Below are 8186 nucleotides of genomic sequence, written 5' to 3' on the forward strand. Positions count from 1 at the left end.
TCCGAATACCCCTATGTATTTGTGACATTTGTTCTGTCAGGCAGACTGCATTGCCCCCTTACCTCTAGGTGGGGTCCTTTTCCCATTTACTCATCCCACCGGCTGTCGGTATTGCCGATTTCCGAGGCGGTCGTCATGTAGCCCCCTGGCCGATTGCGTCCATCCGGCAGAATAAGCCTACCGAGTCCGATTATGCTTGACACCCACATTGCTGCTCGCAGCTATATTTGGGTGTCAAGCAACTATGTTGCGAGACAACCTATTGTTATTGCACGAATTCTTCTTATTATTATTATTATTATGCTGCCATTGGAGTCAATGGCAGCCCATAGAACCGCTTGGCGAAAAGTTGTGAAATTTGGCACACTTGTTCAGGACTGCCCCATTAGCCCATTAAGCCAATCTAAGGTAGCTAGCCCAAAAGCTCTAGCGCCACCAACAGGTCAAAGTTGGACATGCATTCATGTTCATAACTTTTGACCCATTCGACCAATATTCACAAACCAGGTATCAATGGATTCCTTGAAACAAGCCCAGTTCAACACACCCTATGACCTCATTGCGCCATGACGTATATTTCCGCCATCTTGGTTTATGTCAAAAACCATCAAAATGCTACTTCTATCACAAATCTTGTCCAATCATCTCGGAACTTGGCGCACATGATCTTCTGGCCATCTTTGATAAAAAACATTGAATAGATTTGTCATATTCAAAACCGTTTGCCCGCTAAAGCCAGTCAAATTTGGCGGCAAAGCCGCCAAACAGGAAGTGAGCCAATTTCTCAGCATCCCTTTGACATATCATAACCAGGCTTGGTATATAGACCAATGGCCTCATAAAGGTGACACTGATTGAATTTGGTGACCTTTGACCTCTAGGGGGCGCTGTTATTAATGTCGATGTGTTTTGACTCCTTTCACTTCACATGAGTATATTTAAAACTTATTTTCAATGTCTGGTGATACTATTAGACCTATCAGTATAGCTAGTGTATTATTTCTTGCAGAAATATCCGCGACAGCCAATGATATTCGACCGCGAAGCCGCCAAACCGGAAACACGCCAATATATCAGCAGCCATTTGACATATCATAACCAAACTTGATACATAGACCCATGGCCTCATTAAGGTGACACTCAATGAATTTGGTGACCATTGACCTATAGGGGGCGCTGTTATTAATGACGATGTGTTTTAACTCCTCTCTCTTCACATGAGTACATTTCAAACTTATTTTTAACGTCTGAGGATACTGCCAGACCTCCTTATATAGCTTATGAATCATTTCTCATTGCAACATCAGAACTTGGCCGCCATGTTGAAAGTTGTCAAAATCAGTTGAAAATGTCCTAAGGCCACAAATTATGTCCAATCTTCATGGAACTTGGCATATATGTTCTTCAGACCAAGCTGAACAAAGGTATCAAACAGCTTTCTCAAATTCAAAACCGTTTGGCCGTGACAGCCAATCAAACTTGACGGCGCTCATTAATGGGTAGACACTGCACTCGTGTGGCGACATGCGGTACTTAATGCATAATGCAACAATGACTCTATTAACCATTCCGCCCGCTTACGATATAAACTGCAATACCCACTGGATTAGATGCTTCACGAACCACCTCCAGAACGGATACTTGTTTACATTGTGTCTCTTTTAGAGATATTGTTCCGAATACCCCTATGTATTTGTGACATTTGTTCTGTCAGGCAGGCTGTATTGCGCCCATACCTCTAGGTGGGGTCATTTTCCCACATAATGCTCATCCCACCGGCTGTCGGTATTGCCGATTTCCGAGACGGTCGTCATGTAGCCCCCTGGCCAATTGCGTCCATCAGGCAGAATTAGCCTACCGAGTCCGATTATGCTTGACACCCACATTGCTGCTCGCAGCTATATTCATTATTATTATGCTGCCATTGGAGTCAATGGCAGCCCATAGAGCCGCTTGGCGAAAAGTTGTGAAATTTGGCACACTTGTTCAGGACTGCCCCATTAGCCCATTAAGCCAATCTCAGGTCGCTAGCCCAACAGCTCTAGCGCCACCAACAGGTCAAAGTTGGGCATGCATTCATGTTCATAACTTTCGACCTATTCGACCAATTTTCACAAACCAGGTATCATTGGATTCCTTGAACCAAGCCCAGTTCAACACACCCTATGACGTCATTGCGTTATGACGTATATGTCCGCCATCTTGGTTTATGTCAAAAACCCTCAAAATGCTACTTCTATCACAAATCTTGTCCAATCATCTCGAAACTTGGTACACATGATCTTCTGGCCATGCTTGATGAAAAACAACGAATAGATTTGTCAAATTCAAAACCGTTTGCCCGCTAAAGCCAATCAAATTTGGCGGCGAATCCGCCAAACAGGAAGTGAGCCGATTTCTCAGCATCCCTTTGACATATCATAACCTGACTTGGTATACAGACCAATGGCCTCATAAAGGTGACACTGATTTAATTTGGTGACCTTTGACCTGTAGGGGGCGCTGTTATTAATGTCCATGTGTTTTGACCTCTTTCTCTTCACATGAGTACATTTACAACTTATTTTCAATGTCTGGTGATACTATCAGACCTCCCCGTATAGCTAGTATATTATAACTTGCACAAATATCCGCGACAGCCAATGATATTCAACCGCGAAGCCGCCAAACTGGAAAAACGCCAATATCTCAGCATCCCTTGGACAAATCATAACCAAACTTGATACATAGACCCATAACATCATTATGGGGACACTCAATGAATTTGGTGACCATTGACCTCTAGGGGGCGCTATAATTAATGAAGACGTGTTTTAACTCCTCTCTCTTCACATGAGTACATTTCAAACTTATTTTCAATGTTTAATGATACTGTCAGACCTCCCCATATATCTTGTAAATTATTTTGTTGATATTGTTCCGAATACCCCTATGTATTTGTGACATTTGTTCTGTCAGGCAGACTGCATTGCCCCCTTACCTCTAGGTGGGGTCCTTTTCCCATTTACTCATCCCACCGGCTGTCGGTATTGCCGATTTCCGAGGCGGTCGTCATGTAGCCCCCTGGCCGATTGCGTCCATCCGGCAGAATAAGCCTACCGAGTCCGATTATGCTTGACACCCACATTGCTGCTCGCAGCTATATTTGGGTGTCAAGCAACTATGTTGCGAGACAACCTATTGTTATTGTACGAATTCTTCTTCTTATTATTATTATTATTATTATTATGCTGCCATTGGAGTCAATGGCAGCCCATAGAACCGCTTGGCGAAAAGTTGTGAAATTTGGCACACTTGTTCAGGACTGCCCCATTAGCCCATTAAGCCAATCTAAGGTCGCTAGCCCAACAGCTCTAGCGCCACCAACAGGTCAAAGTTGGGCATGCATTCATGTTCATAACTTTTGACCTATTCGACCAATTTTCACAAACCAGGTATCATTGGATTCCTTGAACCAAGCCCAGTTCAACAAACCCTATGACGTCATTGCGCCATGACGTATATGTCCGCCATCTTGGTTTATGTCAAAAACCTTCAAAATGCTACTCCTATCACAAATCTTGTCCAATCATCTCGAAACTTGGCACACATGATCTTCTGGCCATCCTTGATGAAAAACATCGAATAGATTTGTCAAATTCAAAACCGTTTGCCCGCTAAAGCCAATCAAATTTGGCGGCGAAGCCGCCAAACAGGAAGTGAGCCGATTTCTCAGCATCCCTTTGACATATCATAACCAGACTTGGTATATAGACCCATGGCCTCATAAAGGTGACACTGATTTAATTTGGTGACCTTTGACCTGTAGGGGGCGCTGTTATTAATGTCCATGTGTTTTGACCTCTTTCCCTTCACATGAGTACATTTACAACTTATTTTCAATGTCTGGTGATACTATCAGACCTCCCCGTATAGCTAGTATATTATAACTTGCACAAATATCCGCGACAGCCAATGATATTCAACCGCGAAGCCGCCAAACTGGAAAAAACGCCAATATCTCAGTATCCCTTGGACAAATCATAACCAAACTTGATACCTAGACCCATAACATCATTATGGGGACACTCAATGAATTTGGTGACCATTGACCTCTAGGGGGCGCTATAATTAATGAAGACGTGTTTTAACTCCTCTCTCTTCACATGAGTACATTTCAAACTTATTATCAATGTTTAATGATACTGTCAGACCTCCCCATATATCTTGTAAATTATTTTGTTGATATTGTTCCGAATACCCCTATGTATTTGTGACATTTGTTCTGTCAGGCAGACTGCATTGCCCCCTTACCTCTAGGTGGGGTCCTTTTCCCATTTACTCATCCCACCGGCTGTCGGTATTGCCGATTTCCGAGGCGGTCGTCATGTAGCCCCCTGGCCGATTGCGTCCATCCGGCAGAATAAGCCTACCGAGTCCGATTATGCTTGACACCCACATTGCTGCTCGCAGCTATATTTATTGGGTGTCAAGCAACTATGTTGCGAGACAACCTATTGTTTTTGTATGAATTCCTATTATTGGGTGTCAAGCAACTATGTTGCGAGACAACCTATTGTTTTTGTATGAATTCCTATTATTATTATTATCCTTCAGTGGGAGTCAATGGCAGCCCATAGAACCGCTTGGCGAAAAGTTGTGAAATTTGGCACACTGGTTCAGGACAGCCCCATTAGCCCATTAACCCAATCTCAGGTCGCTAGCCCAACAGCTCTAGCGCCACCAACAGGTCAAAGTTGGGCATGCATTCATGTTCATAACTTTCGACCTATTCGACCAATATTCACAAACCAGGTATCATTGGATTCCTTGAACCAAGCCCAGTTCAACACACCCTATGACGTCATTGCGCCATGACGTATATGTCCGCCATCTTGGTTTATGTCAAAAACCCTCAAAATGCTACTTCTATCACAAATCTTGTCCAATCATCTCGAAACTTGGTACACATGATCTTCTGGCCATGCTTGATACAAAACATCTAATAGATTTGTCAAATTCAAAACCGTTTGCCCGCTACAGCCAATCAAATTTGGCAAAGTAGCCGCCAAACCGGATGTAAGCCCATATCTCAGCAGCCCTTTGACGTATCATAAGCAAACTTGGTACATAGACCCATGGCCCCATAAAGTTTACACTGAATGAATTTGGTGATATTTGAACTCTAGGGGGCGCTGTTATTAATGTCGATGTGTTTTGACTCCTCTCTCTTCACATGAGTACATTTCAAACTTATTTTTAATGTCTGAGGATACTGCCAGACCTCCTTATGTAGCTTATGAATTATTTCTCATTGCATCAGAACTTGGCCGCCATGTTGAAAGTTATCAAAATCAGTTGAACATTTCCACAGGCCACAAATTATGTCTGTGTTGTCTCTCCTGGCACTCATTTAATATTCTTACATTGATTTCTTAAATATGCATATGTAAAAACGGATGTGAATAATTACTTTACAGTTAAAATAAGCCAATGTATAAATTCATATTATTTTGCCGTTTTAGGTTTGTGATTATGTCACCTCCGGTTTAGTCACTTCCTGTGACGTCATTTCCTGTTAAAAATCTTACCTCTGTAGAAGGAATGGCAGACATGTGCATCTTCTGATTGTAATCCGCTAGCATCCACATGAAAGCATCTAAGAGGCAATGCCGTAAGTTTGTTTAATCAATGCAAGACATGTTTAAGATAATATATTAGAGTGGATTTAGTTAAAAATAATGTTTGATGTGTTGTTAAAAACGTTTTGGTTAGCAATTGTGTACAAACTAAAATCAATGCAATTGGCATCAGAATGTCTTCATGCAGTGTTAGACAGTTTATATTATTATTTACAACTATGTACAACATGCTGTTTAGTCAAATGTACATTCAGTATTTTTGTATTCTTTTATTTGCAGTTTTCACCGTCTGTTAATGAGGAATTGTGACAGTAAATGGTCAACCTTACTACGACTCTGTCTTCATTGGCTACGGTTTAACTCGGTGTTAAGTCAGGGTTACAACACACTGCACGAGAACACTACAATGTCCAATCTTCATAGAACTTGGCATATATGATCTTCCGACCAAGCTGAACAAATGTATCAAACCGCTTTCTCAAATTCAAAACCGTTTGGCCGTGACAGCCAATCAAACTTGACGACGCTCATTAATGGGTAGACACTGCACTCGTGTGGCGACAAGCGGTACTTAATGTATACTACAACAATGACTATATTTACCATTACGCCGATTTACAATATAAACTTCAATTCCCGATGGATTAGATGCTTCACGAACCACCTCCAGAACGGATGCTTGTTTACATTGTGGCTCTTTTAGGAATATTGTTCCGAATACCCCTATGTATTTGTGACATTTGTTCTGTCAGGCAGACTGCATGGCGCCCTTACCTCTAGGTGGGGTCCTTTTCCCATTTACTCATCCCACCGGCTGTCGGTATTGCCGATTTCCGAGGCGGTCGTCATGTAGCCCCCTGGCCGATTGCGTCCATCCGGCAGAATTAGCCTACCGAGTCCGATTATGCTTGACACCCACATTGCTGCTCGCAGCTATATTTATTATTATTATTATTATGCTGCCATTGGAGTCAATGGCAGCCCATAGAACCGCTTGGCGAAAAGTTGTGAAATTTGGCACACTTGTTCAGGACTGCCCCATTAGCCCATTAAGCCAATCTAAGGTCGCTAGCCCAACAGCTCTAGCGCCACCAACAGGTCAAAGTTGGGCATGCATTCATGTTCATAACTTTTGACCTATTCGACCAATTTTCACAAACCAGGTATCATTGGATTCCTTGAACCAAGCCCAGTTCAACACATCCTATGACGTCATTGCGCCATGACGTATATGTCCGCCATCTTGGTTTATGTCAAAAACCTTCAAAATGCTACTCCTATCACAAATCTTGTCCAATCATCTCGAAACTTGGCACACATGATCTTCTGGCCATGCTTGATAAAAAACATCGAATAGATTTGTCAAATTCAAAACCGTTTGTCCGCTAAAGCCAATCAAATTTAACCGCCAAGTTGCCAAACCGGAAGTAAGCCCATATCTCAGAAGCCCTTTGACCTATCATAACCAACCTTGGTAGAGAGACCCATGACCGCATCACGGTGACACTGAATGAATTTGGTGACCCTTGACCTCTAGGTGGCGCTGTTATTAATGTCGATGTGTTTTGACCTCTTTCTCTTCACATGAGTACATTTACAACTTATTTTCAATGTCTGGTGATACTATCAGACCTCCCCGTATAGCTAGTATATTATAACTTGCACAAATATCCGCGACAGCCAATGATATTCAACCGCGAAGCCGCCAAACTGGAAAAAACGCCAATATCTCAGTATCCCTTGGACAAATCATAACCAAACTTGATACATAGACCCATAACATCATTATGGGGACACTCAATGAATTTGGTGACCATTGACCTCTAGGGGGCGCTATAATTAATGAAGACGTGTTTTAACTCCTCTCTCTTCACATGAGTACATTTCAAACTTATTATCAATGTTTAATGATACTGTCAGACCTCCCCATATATCTTGTAAATTATTTTGTTGATATTGTTCCGAATACCCCTATGTATTTGTGACATTTGTTCTGTCAGGCAGACTGCATTGCCCCCTTACCTCTAGGTGGGGTCCTTTTCCCATTTACTCATCCCACCGGCTGTCGGTATTGCCGATTTCCGAGGCGGTCGTCATGTAGCCCCCTGGCCGATTGCGTCCATCCGGCAGAATAAGCCTACCGAGTCCGATTATGCTTGACACCCACATTGCTGCTCGCAGCTATATTTATTATTATTATTATTATGCTGCCATTGGAGTCAATGGCAGCCCATAGAACCGCTTGGCGAAAAGTTGTGAAATTTGGCACACTTGTTCAGGACTGCCCCATTAGCCCATTAAGCCAATCTAAGGTCGCTAGCCCAACAGCTCTAGCGCCACCAACAGGTCAAAGTTGGGCATGCATTCATGTTCATAACTTTTGACCTATTCGACCAATTTTCACAAACCAGGTATCATTGGATTCCTTGAACCAAGCCCAGTTCAACAAACCCTATGACGTCATTGCGCCATGACGTAAATGTCCGCCATCTTGGTTTATGTCAAAAACCTTCAAAATGCTACTCCTATCACAAATCTTGTCCAATCATCTCGAAACTTGGCACA

The sequence above is a fragment of the Gadus chalcogrammus genome, chromosome 12, assembly GCF_026213295.1.
Source record: "Gadus chalcogrammus isolate NIFS_2021 chromosome 12, NIFS_Gcha_1.0, whole genome shotgun sequence".
Taxonomy (NCBI): Eukaryota; Metazoa; Chordata; class Actinopteri; order Gadiformes; family Gadidae; genus Gadus; species Gadus chalcogrammus.